Source organism: Megalopta genalis, chromosome 6, assembly GCF_051020955.1.
Source record: "Megalopta genalis isolate 19385.01 chromosome 6, iyMegGena1_principal, whole genome shotgun sequence".
In the NCBI taxonomy this organism is placed as follows: Eukaryota; Metazoa; Arthropoda; class Insecta; order Hymenoptera; family Halictidae; genus Megalopta; species Megalopta genalis.
Window position 1 is genome coordinate 15,902,787 of NC_135018.1, and position 18,489 is coordinate 15,921,275.

The 18,489-nt window shown below is 41.1% G+C and overlaps 1 protein-coding gene across 13 annotated transcripts in view; it reads right to left on the bottom strand.

The window, feature by feature from the left end:
• Nrx-1 (neurexin 1) overlaps positions 1–18,489 on the bottom strand; it is a 724,770-nt gene that overhangs the window by 114,404 nt on the left and 591,877 nt on the right. The window lies entirely within an intron of this gene.

Genomic DNA, 18,489 nt, shown 5'->3' on the forward strand with positions numbered 1-18,489 from the left:
TGATTCTTGCACAAGGCACGGATCAGGTTGTTTGATATTCTGTGTAAAAGGGTTTATAGTCTATGCTAGGTTTTTCAGTAGAGTGTTTTAACGAAGCAATTCTGTTTTTGGTAATGTGTTTGCTTAAAATAATTTTCGTTTACCAAATTTCATTCGATTGTTTCAGCTTCGTTCGCTGTACATATTTCTGTTACAAGTACTTTCCCTATTTTTATCCGATTATCAGTCTTCTTTAAATACTGTATTTTTTAAATCGCACGGTTTCGGACGTTTTATCAACAATATTTTACTAGTTAGAAATTAGACGATTAGATTTGTCTACAAGAACGTAATAAATGAACTGGAAATTAATCTACATATAAATGATTACATTGAATTTGTGTTACGAAATTGAACTTCTCGAGATTTAAAAAAATGTAAGAAACATTACCATTCTTCTCTAGAATCTGTTCGGTGTAACCCAACGTATCAACAAAAAATACTTGTCTTTAAAATCATCGAATGCATGTAGACATTTTTGTTACCATTTTCCCTCGATCTAATTGTTACACGCGACAAATTGTTCAACCTTTAAAAAGAGTGAAATATTGGGTTGGCAACTAAGTAATTACCGATTTCAGTTATAGATGTCTCTCACTCCCATTTCTATGATATCCGTAAATGTTATATTATAAAATTATTATTATTATTATTATGTTATTTTTTATTATCCGTGAATGTTAGCAACTGGACAAATTGAATGGAGCGGTCAAGGAAAAGCGACCACAATGCTATAGTTAGCTTGCTGACTTTTTTAACACCCAAGAAATATAGTTCAAATGTTATTTCAGTTTTCTAAAATGGCACCAAAGTGGTACCACCGGCATACAACAGATAGTTTTTGCATGGCACCAGCGTGGTGCCACCGGACGGCATAGTGTTAATAGTGAAACCAATAAAAGGATTAGCTTCAGTCTCAACGAGGAGGTTTTGATAATATATTGGGTTGGCAACTAAGTAATTGCCGATTTCAGTTATAGATGTCTCTCACTCCCATTTTTATGATATCCGTAAATGTTGTATTATAAAATTATTATTATTATTATTATGTAATTTTTTATTATCCGTGAATGTTAGCAACTGGACAAATTGAATGCAGCGGTCGAGGAAAAGCGAGCAGAATTGGTCAATCGTAAAGGTGTCATTTTCCAGCAGGACAATGCTAGGCCGCACACGTCTTTGTCCACTCGGCAAGAATTGATGGATATTGGATGGGAATCGATGTTACACCCACCATATAGCACTGATCTCGCGCCATCGGATTACCACTTATTTCGATCCCTGGACAACTCTCTTCGTGGTAAAACTTTTAACGATGATGACGCTGTAAAATCTCACTTAACTCAGTTTTTGGCCGAGAAGGCTCAGACTTTCTACGAGCGTGGAATTTTCAAGTTGTCAGAGAGATGGCAAAAGGTCATCGAACAAAATGGAAAATACATTACAGATTAACACGTTCCGTGCCACGTGTACCATCGATGGTACACGCTTGCATGTTTACTTAGTGAACTGAACAAATTGTTTACAAGAAATTTAGAACCGAAGAATCAATTTCCACCGCAAGAATGGGCGTTGATAAGTTTTTGTTACGTTGTTATGTGTACGAGAGTTAATAATTGCACGTAATACATCAAGTTTTAGTAAAATATCAAAGTGTGAAGATTCGAGTAAAAAAAGCTCGGCACGGAACGTGTTAAACTTCATTCCAAGTAAAAAAATATTTTTTATTTCATTGAACAAATCGGCAATTACTTAGTTGCCAACCCAATATTTGTCTTCCCTCGAAAACATTCAAATTTACCAAATGTCGGTAGACTCCGTTCCACGGTCACGCGCGAAACAGTCGCAGGTCATCTCCAAAAATGGTGAAAATGTGACACAACATATTGCACACGTGCTACAACTGAGTTTACTTCCCATCGTCTCCGAGACACCGGCTAAGCAAAACTTTCCGGTTCGCGTTTCAATTTACGGTCTCAAGCACCCCTCCCGGGGGTGTCTGTAAACCGGGGATGTCGCGGCCCCCAAATAAGAATAAAATGCGATTAAGACGGCGCGCCGTTAATAAGAATTGTCCCACAGGGCTCCCGGTACCGTTTCTACTTGGGAAACTCGGCCGTCGTCGTGTCGCGTCGCGTCGCGTCGCGGAAGTTACAGGGGAAACTATTTTAATTATTAGCTGGTCCGAGATTGTCCCTTATCCGGGGAGCCGCGGACAATGGAGACTCGATATCGGCGCATTGTTCCTCGCGCGGGGAGAATCTTACCGGACCGACGCTATTAAGTTTAATTGTCCTCCGCGCACAATGTAGTAAACTTTGAAAATAAGTAACGCCGCGGCGACTATCGACAGGTGTCGCTAATAAATGTACCAAGTTTCCTTTTAAAGTTACAGCTGAAACAACGGGGCTGCCGGCCGCGCCGCGGCCGCCGCAGCCGCTCGCTGCTAGAAAGGTTCCCGGTGCCTCGAAATTTTACGACACGCCCGTTTTACGAGCCATTAAAAACAGTTCCCATAGGTTGTTGTACACGCACTACGCACTCGAGGAGGGCGAGAGGAGTGGACGATTCTCCGGCTGCTCGTTAACACTGGAAAAGTTTTAATGCGAGAGCGGGACCGATTGGGTCGCGAAGCTTTTCCGAACGAACTTGCTTCTCCGTTCACCTTGCATCGATTCACCGATTTTCGACGGATCCTTCCGTGCACTTCGTTTTCTTCGAGCGTAGTTCTTTTTTCTTTCGTCTTTCTATTTACAATAATGTCTCCTTTACCGACGCTCAGATTGTCCACTGAAATGGATAATTTTGGAAGAGGAGATACGATTATTCGAGCCTTGCGGCTCGTTTTTATAATTGTTGAACAATTTATAAACTATAAAAATAAACCGCAAGGCTCGGATAATCGTATCTCCTCTTCCCAAATTGTCCATTTTTGTGCACAATCTGGGCGTCAATTAGAGAGACATTACTGTATTCGCGTTCTCTTAATTTTCTTCTAACCAGTCAGATGTCACGATCACTTTGAAAAGCGTGTAAGTTACTGCATTTATTATTGGGATTTTCTTGATATTTTGTTTAAATACGACACTTTTATCAAATAGACGAGCATACTAGTTTATCGATTGGACAGCTCGTCAATATTGAACGGAATGCGATTGCTATTGTATGGATTATTTGAAGACATTATTCTGCGAGTCACCGTGGAAAAATGAGCAACACAGAACTTCAATAACAATAACAGCTTATTAATAAAAACAATACAGCAAATCTTCACAACACTAGAATTTTTCTTGAACAACAACGTCAACGACACGGACGACGTTCGACTCTACTCGCTCACGGTTCTGGTCTGAATGTTCCAACTTTTTTAGTCGCATCTTTCCCCATCAAATCTTCTCTTTCATTCCGTCTTTTTCTTCAGTGCATTTTCTTACCGCTGTTTCTCTCTCTCTCTCTCTCTCTCTCTCTCTCTCTCTCTCTCTCTTACACACACATACACACATACATTTCGACTAAGCAGTATGTATGTCATTCTCCGAGGAGCCTAAGCAATAAACTCAGATCACTAGAAGCTGTCCACGCAGTCCCAAACATACTGCAGGCATCTGCCCCATTCGTTCAGTAATTTACGACCCTCGCTGTCGATCACTGTACCCTCGGCCCTCCAAAAGATCCTGCGCCCTATACACCACGAACTCTTCAACGCAAAGCACTTTGGGACGCACAAGATTTCTTAACACTATGCCGTCCGATGGCACCACGCTGGTGCCATGCAAAAACTGTCTGTTGTATGCCGGTGGTACCACTTTGGTGCCATTTTAAACAACTGAAATAACATTTGAACTATATTCCTTGGGTGTTAAAAGGCAGCAAACAAACTATAGCATTGTGCTTATTTAACTAAGAATTAAGTACGAAGATACTTGGATGACATATCTTAATTTTAGGAATTTATATTACCGCCATCTTCGAAACTTTTTTTAAAATCTAAAATTTCCAAGCTATTATGCCGGCGTCAAACAAAAGAATCATATCTAAGATCTGCGGACGGCATAGTGTTAAGAAAATGCAAAGTTTCACACACATTATCTATCGACTCGACATAGTCGGCGTGCAAATCAGATCGTGCGCGATGAAGTACACGATGGTAAACGAATAAACAGTAAATGTTAATCCATAAACACGGCGACTCTGAATGAATATCAAACATTATACGGTTAGGGGTGACGGAATAGTGAAACTGATACACCTTTGTGAAAATAAGAAAATGAAAATCTTATCTGAAATCTTAGTTCGAATAAAAAAAATGTTAGTAACCAGGTCGTAAATGGTGGTGGTAATTTGTAATTTATTTTCACACCTTTGTGAGAATAAGAAAATGAAAATCTTATCTGAAATCTTAGTCCGAATAAAAAAATGTTAGTAACCAGATCTTTAATGTGGTGGTAATTTGATATACATTCGAAGTGCCAAATGATTCGTTTAACACGTTTAACATTGGTTCGAATTAGTATCGCTTTTCGGGTAGTTACCCATGCTTCGACGCGCGCGCGCGTGTGTGCGTGCGTGCGCGCGTGTGTGAGCGCGCGCACAGCCGCGTTTCTTCGTTCGGAAGTTTCGAATGTCCGGCAGGAAATCAATTCGATTCTCGAGCAATTTCGCGAGTTGCTCCAGTTTCAATTCGATCAAACGATAAGCATTCGCGAAGTTATAATCAAATTCTCACCGCGTTACGGATGTAACGGGACCGATCGGGCCGGCTCGGGTCGGGACGGTAAGCTGAATTTGCCAGCGGTGCATGTAACTTCGGGGCTCCGGGGAAACTTCGCGTAACGGTTCGACAAAATTGCTGGCTGATCGTGATTAAAGGCCGTGTGTATGAACGCCGAGCATGAGCGCGCGAGCATGAGCGCGCGAGCGTGTGTCTTCGGAGGGATCAGTCTCGGGCGGCACTCTTCCCCCCGATTTGATCAGCATCCTGCGGTCCAACGAATACCAACCGATCGTTGTTTGACGTCAATTTACGATTCAATTAAACGCCGTTTGATTGGCTCACGATCGGCTCTATCGGCCGTTAGTCAAGACGGGCCTTAACAGATCACTACCAGCTGCCTGGCATTGTAATTTCGAACATGAACTACGCCCTGTTTGCCACTTGTCAACACACTTCCCCCCCCCCCCTGCGATCGTCTCTACCGCTTTCAAACACGACTGTGAAAACTTCGCATTCAACGTTATTATGAACAGACCGCGGATACTTAGGAAATTCTTTGGAATTTTTGTTCTGGAATTAATTTTCTGAAAACGAAAATCGAATGTTCTGTACGCTGGATGATTTCTTATGGTAGAAGTAAGATAATAATTAATAATATTATTATAATAATAATATATATTATATAATAATAATATCATTATTATTATAATATAATAATTAATAATTATAATATTATTTCAAGCCATACCCATCTCTGCTGTTGCACCTGACATTCGCAATCCTAAAATAATACAAAGCTATAATTGAGCTACATTGTTATTTCGATTCCTTATATTTCTCTATATTGCTTTAATTTGTAATTGTCTTTCTTCTATTTTTACCTTCTTCTTTTTTTAAATATCATCGCTAGCCTCGCTTTGTTCGGTATGTTTTTTACTAGTTTATTGCCTGCTTTCTCTCGCCGGTTTCTCGAATCTCGCAATTCACAGCTTTCCATTCAACATTTCCTCTATTTTGCCCTGCAGGTCCCCTTTGCAGGTTCTCATTCCGAGTTTTCATTTCGTCATTTCATTCTCTTTTTAACCTTTTACACCTCCATGTGTGATAAATTGTCTCTTCTGCCTCTCCACGTAGCCTACAGCATTTAAACTCTCTGCGTTCGCCCTATCTTCGGTCCAACTTTTCCCCGCGTTTTTACACCGCCGCGCCGCGGTCGAAGTAAAATATTCGCTGTTGTTATGAAAACCAGAACGAGGCAAATATTTGATCCACGGACGAGAAGATTGCTTCGTGGTAAAAATAAACTATCCATTCTCGTTACGGAAACCGGAATTAGATAAAAATCAAATCTTCGTCCTTGTTACGGAAACCAAAATCCGGCTGAGCTTCGTCCGTACGTTACGAGTTTCCTCGTGATAAAAATTAAACGTACATTTAATTTTCCACGTTCTATTTGTGCACGCTACACGCGAATCGATCAAAATGATACAAAGATACCGCGAACTACCGCTGGTCCGCAGATCGTCGCGTGGTTTTGACCAAAAACAAACCAAAAAGATCAAGAGTTTCCGCGGCTCCTTTGCACCGACGTCAAATCGGCAGAGAACAGTCGGAGTATCCGTCGGGAAACTGGCGAACGATTCAAAAAATGTCGATCGTTACGGTCGATTATTTGTACATCCTATAACGGTTGGGAGGCGACCGCAGCACCTTCGGAAATATCTTCGGCAGCAGGTGCTCCTTGCAATAAGAACAGAAGGACGTCATGCACTCAACCGGGCAGTAATTATCGTGCGATCGATGCCGCCGACGAGCATTGAAGCGAGGACCGTATGGAGGTTGCGGCAATACTAGGGCGGTCAAGCAATTTAGGGTATTGCCACGTAACTCAATATTGCTGGCACTCGCCATCCATTTAATAGGCTGATCTGGGGGGAGTGGGCCAGCAGGTTCGGGTGTCTCGCTTTATTGAGAAGGCAGGACGCTTTGCAGCGGACGTGCTCCTACTTGACAATGGCCGAGCTCGCCATTTCGGACAATATTTTCCAAACCGTCCGTCCACGCTATCCGTGTTCGGCCGCGGCCGGCGCGCGCTACCGGCTCGAATTTTATCGAGATCAGCTTCCCGAAAACTTTACACACCCCGATACTCCCTCGACGTTTTCCCGTTATTTTACAGTCCTCGGACCCCGTCCCGCGTAGATATCGGCTCGTCAAATGCGGCAAATTGAAACTTCCGACAAAGGCGAATTCTTCGAAGCAGCTCTTTCAAAAACTTTGCCCTCGGAAATGCGACTCGGCACAGGCTTGTAAAATAAACGTACCAATTATGTGATTTAACGGTGTCATTTGCGAAACCAACCTGCAGGTTTGGACAAGGTCGATCCTCGAAAATAGCCATACTGTATGATTTGCAGCAGCAAATTGTTCTTCGTTTGAAATGACATATTTTTGGAGAAAGACGTTGTCGAACGTGAACAGAAATAAATTGAACGTTTAGAAGCATATAATGTTTATAATGTACTAATGTGGTATAGAATAATGTACGAATTTGCAATGTGGAGGGAACTGTTAAATATAAAACTGTTAAAAATGACAGCTGTATTAACGATGGCTTTTCTTAACAGCAACGTGTGCAAGTATCGAATTATTTAGCCTGTTATGAAAATTGAAACGTCTCGTACACAGTCTATAGTACGTACAGATTCAAATGTACATTTTCTAGCACGTTTATTTAATAATTCGGTATTTTCTCAACTAGTCATTTCAGTGTGGACGATTACAACGACCGAAGCATCAAAGATTGCAACTTTCAGTGTTTGGAAGTTCCTCAGACGAAAATGTGTCTTGTTGTTCTTTTCCTGTTGGATGTGTCACATGGCTCTGTATTTAAAGTGTAGGACCGATTCCATATTGACGCCCTGGTTGAAGTAGGGTAAACGCGATTCCCTTATTGGCAGAAATTATTCCTTCCTATTGGACCAATAGCCGATCATTGCCTGTGATCAGAGGAAGGACTGTGTGCCTTCTTCTCGCGGAAGCACAGTACATTTCTATTCTGCTATATTCTATATATTTTTTTTTTTATTTCTATAGAAACATTCTAGTTCTATTAAATAATCTATAAATATTCTAGTTCTATATATATATATTTTTTTTCTGTTATATACAGTAATGTCTCTCTAATTGACGCCCAGATTGACCACAAAAATGGACAATTTGGGAAGTTGAGATACGATTATTCGAGCCTTGAGGTTTATTTTTATAGTTATAAATTGTCCACAATTATATTGTGGAATAATTATTATTTATTATATTGTGTGAATAATCGTATTTCCTCTTCCCAAATTATCCATTTTAGTGGACAATCTGAGCGTCGGTAAGGGAGACATTTCGTCGACAATCGTTTCGTCGCTTTCGCGTCCGCGCACTTCCCTGTACTGTTCGGTACCGCCTCACGAGGTAATTATGAACAACTATGTTACAGGTTAGGATATAAGTTACAGTTATACGTGTATTATTATTATTATTATTATTATTATTATTATTATTATTATTATTATTATTCATAAATATAATCATTTGTCTCTCTAACATTTCCAATTTTCCGAAATATTCGTGAATATTCAGGAATATTCGCCCAGGTGCATTGTGTCCCAGGCGCCGTAGAACGCAGTTCTAAATCAGAAATCAATTAACCGCGTCGTTCAGGTAACTCCAGGACGTCTTTGTACCCCCGCGAACGACTTTTCCTCGACCGTCAGCGCGGAACTATTTACAACCGGCGAATTCAGATCAATATTTCACGACCCATTACCTCCCGAACCCGGTAATTCCTCAACATTCTCGTTTCCACGGTTTTCAACAATCCACGGTCGAACTCTTCGCAACTCGCGCGCAATTCATCCGGCGCGCGAAACTAATTTTCCAAAAATAATCGTTTCGCCGCTCCTCGACCGAATTCCGGCTATATTCAAATTTTACCGAATTCATCAGGACTCGTTCTAGCGAAGTTCACCGCGACCGCCGTAAATCACACGGTCGAACAACCGACATCGAACTCGCCACCGGAGACCTTCCTTCAAACTCGCCCCCTCGCGTATTTGTTTCTTCTGGAAAATACCGTCTCGAGAGTTTTTATAATTGCTTTATTCCTCGCAGTCCGAGAAGTTACGGAATCTCTCGAGATACCTCTGTATAAGAAAATTATTATTTATCTTGCGGATTTCATGGGTTCACGAGAAAAATAGAATGAACGAAGTGCGAAACTGTGGAAGCGTTATATGAATTTGGACGGTATACGTCTTATCACTAGAGTGCAGAATTTTGTGCAAGGTATACATTGTCTAAGTTAATTGTAGTCACTTTATTTACTTTGTAGTCTAGTCACTTTAATAAGTTGTACATAACAGAAATGTATTCTCAGTTTTGTATCATTTGTTGTAATCATTTTCGAAGCATTAAGTTAAGCATTCATAAAATCTGCAGTCTACTTGTTACTATTGAAGAGGGAATATATTTAGTGTAACTATCTGAGGCAGCATCAAAATTCTGTACCATACATAATGTAGTATACATACTATTAATAATAGTAATAATAGTATTATATACATATGTATACTATTATTGTTATAAGTTTATTTATTTTAGCGTTCCACACTGTACAAAGAGATTCTGATATGAAGGAAAAATTCGAACGAATACACGTGTATCTCAAATGTATTCAAACATATCTATTTCATAATAATATCAAAACAAACGAATCTAACGAAATATTGAAAAAAAATGAAGTTACCACGACAAGGATACCTATTTATTAATTTCTAGAATTTACTTATATTTATATATATTATATAAATATATAATATAAAGTATATATATTATATATATTATATATTTACTTATATTATATTATAATTTATATATATTTTCTTATATATGCAAACCTCGATTTATAATGAATAAATTCATACAGAATGAAACAAATCTATAAAATCCTATATTAAAATTTGTGTTAGTCTGCTCGTGAAATAACGCACTCATCAGAGTCAAACTGGTTCTGTGCAAATAAAAAAATAATATATTTTTTATATAACTTGTATTAAAGAAATGGGTCCTCGACACCACAAAGTTTAGTTACCGCTAAGATACATCTGAAGTTGTCGTACGAATCGTTTCAGAATTCCCGAGAAGCTATCGGAACTAATTAAAACAACATATTATATTAAATTCGCGTGAAACGCAACACAGGAGCGGAAAATGCAACGCGATTCGAGTTCCAATGTAGCGCAAAAACGTTCGCTGATATAACTCCGGTAACATTATCAGCATTCTCGTTTCCTCGGGGCGGAAAATATAGAGAAATCAGGAACTAGCATCGGATTCCGGTGAAAAACTTCTCTCATACCGGCGAAGGAAAGCGCTCCGATGGAAAAAAAAATCGGTTAATATCCGCGGTGCAACGCTGGAAACGCGTTGGCGGTCAAGTAGGGGCACGCGGGGGGGTGCGCTGTTACATCGTTGCGGGGGAGAGAAAGGGGGTGCGTTGGCGGGGGTGGGCAGCGTTTGCACGTGAAATGCAATTACGCATGGGCGTAGCAGCAGCAGCGACGCACGGCGTCGGTTATCGGTTATAGGCAGCGATACACAGGCGTCCTAGATACACTTCAATGCATTACGGCCGGGTTTACAAGAGATTGGACGCGGCGCATTGAAACTTTATGCTCACTCTGTACGGGCCGATTGGATTTTCCGAGCTGGCAGACCATGCCCGATAAGCGGTAATAGACTGAGATCGCGGCGAACGGTTTTGAATCGGTTTTAATGGCCTAAAAGTATCCGATCGGACGAGCCGCGCGGCCATTCTAACAATTATTCAGATATTCCACCTGCGGAATATTTACGGCTCTACCTCGGTACGTTCGCGATCAGTTTCTCGTCGCAGCATCCACTTCTAGCGTGCGATTTTTAGAAAAATTACAATATCGATCTTACTTTCGTTTCTGCAGAATTAATTTAGTCGGTTGTTCATAGTGGAAGCATATTTATGAATATTTATAATTCTTTAGCGATTGGACTACGGTAAGGGTATGATTTTTCGTTGGTGGTTTAGCGTTAAGAAATGGGAAGTCTCAAATAATTTGTTCCGATTTTTAGATTTTATTTTTTAGGATTTTATTGTTTACCAATATGATACTTGCCGTCTGGCTTCATTGCAAATATGTTTTATTAAATGCAACGTCTAGTTCCCTTTTAGGATACTGACGCAGTTAAAATAAACGTTTACCAAAACGTCTAGAGCGGTTGCAAAAATAATTTTGAAGCATTTTTGCATTTGTCCTAACTAAAGAGGTTCAGAGAAGGTTCCTGTATATTTTGGAAGTTCAAAGTAATTTCCCTTATATTCTGAAAGTTCGTTGAAGTTTTTTTCTTATTTTTGGGAAGTTCAAAATAATTTCCCTTATATTACGGAAGTTCAAAGAAGATTCTCTGATTTTTTTCAAAGAAGTTACTATTATACATATTTTGGAAGATCAAAGACCTTTATCTTTTAGGATTTCACAGAAGTTTACCTAATTCTTTGGTAGTTCAGAAAAATTTCTTCTGGTTTTTATAAGTTAAACGAACTTTCTCTTATTCTTTAGAAGTTCAATGGTACTTCTCTTACATTTTGGAAGTACAGAAAAGTTTTCCTCGTTTTCCGAAAGTTCGAAGACGCTTCACCCACTTCTTGGAGTAACGATCAAGTTACACATGTCGATACAACTATTCGACTGCGTCGCAGACAGGTGACGTTTCACAGGAAAATATTCGTCTCCGAAAATATGCGACCCCGAGATCGAACATTTTAAAACTCGAAATATGACCGACACCGTGTTCAAATCGAAATAACTAAGTCTGCCAAAATTTCATCTGATTCGCTATCATTCTAATTTCACTGAATAACCAAATTGAACAGGCAAACTGCCTGTCAGCTTTTCAATTTAACGCGAGTGACGATAATATTAACAGTAACAATAATAATAATAGTGGTGATAATAATAATAGTAATAATAATGATAATAATAATAGTAATACTAATAATAATGCTCGCTCGAAATTCGCGGAGATATGTTTTAGTTTAATTTAATATGCGAACCATCACCGATGCAATTTCGGGAAATTTTCATACGATTTTCTCGTCTGCAACGAGATTTGATCAATATACTGGTCCGTACACACAATTTCGCGAATAAACGCCCTGTACAATGTTACGCTGTCGCAGCTCGTCGTCCGGGGAAAGAAAATCTCAAAGAAATACTTTCGCGGTGTTACCGCAAAATTGCGGATTTTACGCATTTATGTCAGGCCAGATGAAATGCAACAGAGTAAAAACGCGAAGAAGAATTAAATATTAGTGTCACATTATTTTGAACGTACGTATTAGGAAAGTGTTGAGGGCGTGTTATTTGGCGTATTCATTGTAATTTGACTGTAAATTGTATTTAACCATAAATCAGTATTGACGTCTCTATACTGAAAATTACGCCGATTATTTGGATCATTTTGGATCATTCAGCCGTATATTTGTACTCCACTTCGTGCGACACTTTGGCAACAATATTTCTTGTGTAATTTATACTCACAAATCTTACGAGGGAACATGTTCAAGTTACGTAAGCCGATTTTGATGATTTGATCTCCGGTTCCCGAGATGTCTCAGAAAATTGTGCTTTTAACCCCGAACCTTGAGGGCTGTTTTCACCCCTCCAATGCGGATGGGTGTCGATAAGATAAAACACGTGCCAAATATTTTACGAGGAACGATATCTCGCATAGGTCTCATCAAAATCGGCCTGTGTAACTTGTACACGTTCCCTTTCAGTCGAAAGCAAATTTTTATCAATGATTTGAATATATTATCGCCGGTTGGACCTGTAATCTTACTCTCCCTCACGTCTGCCGCAATGTACACACATTTAATTTAAATGCCTGAAGTAACCACGGTACATATATACAACCACTTGTCGCAGCTTCCGCGCAATCCTAGCGAAAACTAACGACTCTCGTCGCAGACAGCGACGGGGCAAAGCAAGGAAATAAACGAAACGAGCCCGATCGCGTTGCTCTATTTCCGTCCGATCCAAAACGCGTGTATTTCATCTCGCATTCAGAAATCAACACGCCCGGGAGAAGAAAATTATCTCAAGAGATCGGAGGCAGAGGACTGTCTCTCTTTATTTAATCTGCAAGTCTCGGATAGGGTCGGGTCGGGTTTCGGTCTCCAGTCTCCGGACTCGCGGAAGACATTTTTCTCGGTTGAAGGCGGGCCGAAATGGTGAAAGAAGATCCTCCAGTAAAATCTGAATAATTCCGAGAGCGTAGTTCGCGAACGGCCGTATTGAGGAGACGTCAAATTCCGTCGGAAAAACGGCGCGGAGCTTCCTGTCGCGCCGCTTCCGGGCCGATTATTTATGAAAAAGGACACGGGCGCGCACTCTGAGGCCGCCCGGGGCCCGTTCCGCCCCTCCCTCCCCCCTTCGTTGGTGGGGGATGGGCGACAACCGTTGGCAGCGAAATAAGAACGGCTGAAAAGTTCCGACGACGACGTCAGGAATTCTCGGGGCACCGGCGCGAAGTCGACTCTTCTTCCGGCGATCGATCCTGCCGCGACTACGAATGCACCCTTCAGCGAGGGAACTCGTTGCACCAGCCAGCCGGAATGCGTTTCTGGGGCCCGTCGCGACAGCGGTGCGTTTTCTTCCTGGCGATTCGTAATTCAGTTCGAACGTGGTCCGTTTAATAGGCGTTCACAGGTTCTCGATCTTCGTTGGATCGTGGTCCTTCTTTTAACAACGGGATTTATGGAAATTTTTTTTTGGGGGGGGATGTTAGAGTGACTAGTTTACCAGACGATGGTTAAAGAATTATTCTGAAAAGTTGCAATTTGTTGGCACGATAAAAGAATTCAAAAGTAATGTTTGGTCAACTTTTCTTATCTGAGGCTATAACGAAAATTTAAAAAATGCATTTCGTAGATCTCGGAAACGTGTGTGCATGCTGAAAATTTCATCGAAATCGGTTGATCTCGACGGGAGATCTATAAGTTAGTTCAAGATCGCGAAAATCGCAGTTTTACACGAATTTGTAGTATAATATTATAATAGCTCGACTTTGTATTTTTCCGAAAAATCTAATCACGCTCGAAGAATGGCTGTTAACGTGTCGAACGGCGAGGAGTCAGTCTCGAAATAAAGCAAGCAAGGCCGGAAATTGGTACTGGAAAACCATGGTTCAAAAATACGCTGGCTAAAAATGCATCCGGGGTCAGATTTCGATCGGATTCGTGTAAATTATAATCTCGCATCCAATTTTCAAACTTCCAACGATCGATCGCCGAAATGAAAGAGGAAAAAGAAAATCACCGGAAGTTGTGAAATTTGCGACAGAGAAATTTCGGTGTAGCGTAAACGTCGGGATCGGAACGCGCTCGGAAAGTTTTTCGAAGGCCGCACGATGCAGCGAGACGATACATTCGCGGGCGTTTGTTGCAACGTGGCGCGCAACGCTCCGCGCGAGAAATATGGAGGTGAAACAACGTAATCTCAGAGTTTCGGACACTATCCGCTTAAAGTTCGGGACCACCGCCTGAACCGCGATCCCTCTTTGCGCCGGAAATGCTACCTCCGAACATAGGACACCGCCTGGACGACGGCGAATCATAAGCTGGCTGTATAGGACGGGGGCGGTCAGAGAAGAATTTCTTGCTGCTTTCTAACTCATCCGAGCCACGGGGATCTTCGTTTAATGGAATGGACTGATTAAAAGTGGATGGTGCCGTTTCTTTCGCGCGATCATCTTCGGCGGTGTTTCAGTTTCCCTGGCCGGGGATTCAGGCTAACTGCTCCGGGCAACTTAAGGGATTGCGTAGAGTTCGGAGACATAGCTGGTTTACAAGAATCCATTTTCTTAGAGCGTCTTCCGGGACATTTGGGAAACCAGGTGTGACACTTCCATTTTTGTTGAGTGCCCAATCTCGTTCGCTCATGATTACGTTCATACATTCCAGCGTTTTTCTCTCTCTCTCTAGCTTGACAAGTTCCAAAGTCCACGGCCACCGAAAACTGTTTTATCATTTCTTGTAAAGGGTGGTGCTTAAATCTGTGTCCCCTATGAACACGTCGAGTGCAGAAAATTAACCACAAAAATTGCCACGGGATCTAAGCACAATTTGATGAGTGAAATTGGGACTGGACAGTTAAAATTGCATCATGGTGGACGGCATTTCAACTCTGTCTGCATTCTAAACGTTGTAATAATGGATTTTGAAAACTAGTCAAAATTTGGCGCCTACTAGTTAGTAACAATATCCACGGATTTCTGTACGAACGTATTAAATTGTACTGAAAGAAATGTACCGGAGAGATTAAAAAACTTTTGAACACATCATTGAATACATGACGCTAATAACGTCGGAATGAAATTGTACTATTATCATTATCGATTGGAGAGGAAAACTGAGAGTGAAAGCGAGGTTATATAAAATAGTTAAGAATAGAATTAATTATTGTACAAGGTTTCTTTTTATCGCGACCAGATCAAAGAGTTTACATTGTTTGTAAGAAATAAAGTTCTCTATTTTGTTCAATACACTGCGGCAAATTTCTTAATGAATAACAAATGTATCAAAAAGTACACCGACGACTTGGATTTTCCTTTCCATTAAGCACGGTCGTCAGAGAGTTTATGCAAATTCTTAATCAAAATTCCCTGGAGGCTATTCGAAGATGCAGAAGTTACAAAGAAGATTGAATCTCCTCTTCGGAATTTTAATAAATCAAAAATGTAAGTAACGACGGTTACGAATTCTTCTCGAACAAGAAAAAAAAAGAAAAATTACGAGGGGAACTCTCCGAGACAGGCCACTTTATGTAGTAAAACATTTTTTGAGAACAAAGTTTTCCAGTTGCCGGGACAAAAATTCGGAAAATTCGCGTTTCCCCTCGGCTTCCGGCAATTCCTTAAGACAGTGGTTTTCATCGGCGCTTCAACTTCCGCGGACTTCGAAATTCGCGACGAAGTTCCCGCCGCGAAGTTTTCGGAAACTCCGGCGTGCATTCTCCTCCGGCCGTCGCTCAGCAGGTCCCGCAATATTCTTCGATCTAGGATGGCCCGACCGCGCTCGAGTAAATTACATATTTCCGGGGGACGGCCGAGTCCGCGGGATGAAATCACAAATTCTAAATGCACCCACCGGGAGTGCGGGCCGTGACGCGGTTGTTTGCATTCAGCCGGCGATCCTTTGAATCGGGACGCTGTTATGAATGCTAATTGAAGATTTTCCAGGACAACTCGTCTGTGGGTGTTTCAGTCGGTCGTCGATGCTCCGACGACCCTATCAGAAATGTCGAAACCCCCGTCGTCGCGTCGGTTCGCGTCGCGTTGGTACGTATGTCGCATGGAAATAGAACCGAACGGATCCTGCCGGCTAGAACTCATCAAGTCCCTGACGAACCCCAGTTTTTTTCGACGACTCGTCATCAACCATGGAAATAAAAACGCCACCGTGCCGGAATATGCGAATCCGCGAACTAAGAAATCCGAGGAAAACAAAGATAACATGATACAGGAAGCTCGGCAACGAATCCTGACGTTTCAAGGGACACATTTATTCAAATCTTTATTCAAATCTTTATTCAAATCTTTATTCAAATCTGCCTGAAACGTTCGCTATCGCTTACTTTAAGAGATCCTTGCTTGATACGAATGCGCAAAATCTAATAACCAACTTAGTGTCTCAGTTTTGTAGGTTTATTATCGTAACGATCGTGTAAGATATTCGAAAGAAATGTGACATTTTCGTATAAAGTATAGAGAATTTCATCCGACAGAAATTTTTTTGACTTTTTCGCACGAAGCTTCTGTCTGAATCAAACGGAAACGGTGACATTTGTGAAAAGAGTCTAGAGATCTACACTGAACAGAAATTTTGCGATATATTTGCACAATGTCTAGCGATCTTTAATCAACGGTATGACATTTTTGCGTAAACTGTAGTGGTTTTAATTAAACAGAAACGGCGACGTTTGTTCACAAAGTATAAAGATTTTCCCAGTGAACAATAATTTTGTGATATATTCGCATAATGGTCCAGCGATTTGCATTCCACAGTGTGACATTTTTGCATATAGCCTAGCGATTTTCATCGAACAGAATCGATGACGCTTTCGCACAAAGTCCGCCGATATTCATCGAACAGAAACGGTGACATTTTTTTGTCAACCGTTCCAAAAGTTTATTGCTTCCGCAAAAAAAAAAAAGAGAAAAAGGAACGATCGATTCGGTCGTTGTTTATTCGATGGCAAACGACACTCCGTTCCCGTGCATCGTTTCTCCTTGACGTATCGTCGGAATTTCACTCGAATGCGACTCGTTAACGCGCCGATCGAACACAAAGTGCTGGCGAAGTTACTTTCCCGCGAGCCTGTCGATAATTTATAAACGCCCGGTTTAATAGTTTCGGCGCCCTGTCAAGGCTACAAATTATTATCGAAAACGTCGGCCATCCGGCTGCGTCCCCTATTTCTTCCCTCCCTGCAAAAATTGCCCGACGTCGAGTTTGCCGCGGCAATTCCCTCGGCGAGCGTTAGAATAATTAACGAAAATCGTAGAAGTTTCGCAAGATGAACGGCGCAGACCGTGCCGGGGCCGCTCGAAATTAAAAAATTTCTTCGCCGATTTTTCACGCAACTTCCGCGCAACGGCCATTGTCCACGCTGACGCGGTATGCAAATTGGTGCTCGACAAATTAGTTTGCACGGTTGCGGTACGTGGTTCCTAAGCGGTCCTACAGCTTTCTTAATTAAGTCCGCGAGCGGCCCGCCGATATTGCGGATAATTTTCAAATATGCGCAAAAATTGTTGGAACGATCGCGGCAATTCTTCACGGTGAGAAAATATTTTTCGAGCTGCTAGTAAACTGCGAATTTGTATGAAAAGGCACCGATATTCCGTACGATTTTTAAACAAATATTTAATACATAAATAAACATTTTAAACGTATACAATTTCTCAATTGTTAGATGCACGAGTCATTGCTTTGTTCCTATACACCTTTGATGGTATAACATGTGTTTCAATTTCAACAAAGTGGACCAAAACACGAAAGGCGATTTTTCGATTTGAACATTACTTTTAATGTTCTACAATTTTTACTGCAATATTTACGAATTAAGAAATGTTCAACAATGTTGGAACCATTAACGGAAGTATAAAAATTTAATAATTCTGGCCATCGAAAAATCCTTCCTTTGAAGGATAAACAAACACGTTGTAAAAACTGCAGAATCACTCAGGATTCTCTTGCACCCGTGTTTTCGTTAATGGCCACACATTTCGATTTGTTAATATCTGCCCTTTGTATTTGAATCTTCGCCTGATCTCAAAGGGGACGATAAAACCCGGAAATATTTTGCTGAGTAATCGAAAGGTCCCATTATCGCGATTGGCTGCGAAGAAATGAAAATCAAAGGGACGTTCGCTGAAAAATAGAACGCACCGGTGTTCGGTGAAACGTTTCCTCGCCGCGATGTTAATTAAAAATTACAGCGGAAGCTGTTGCCAACGGCGGTATCAATCGTGCGTTACTGTTAACCGTAATAATATCCTCTCCAGAAGTATGATTTCGACCGGTCGTGGCCATTAGTCGTCCGGGAACCGAAATAATTTCCTCCGCGAACGTTTGTATCTCACGAGTC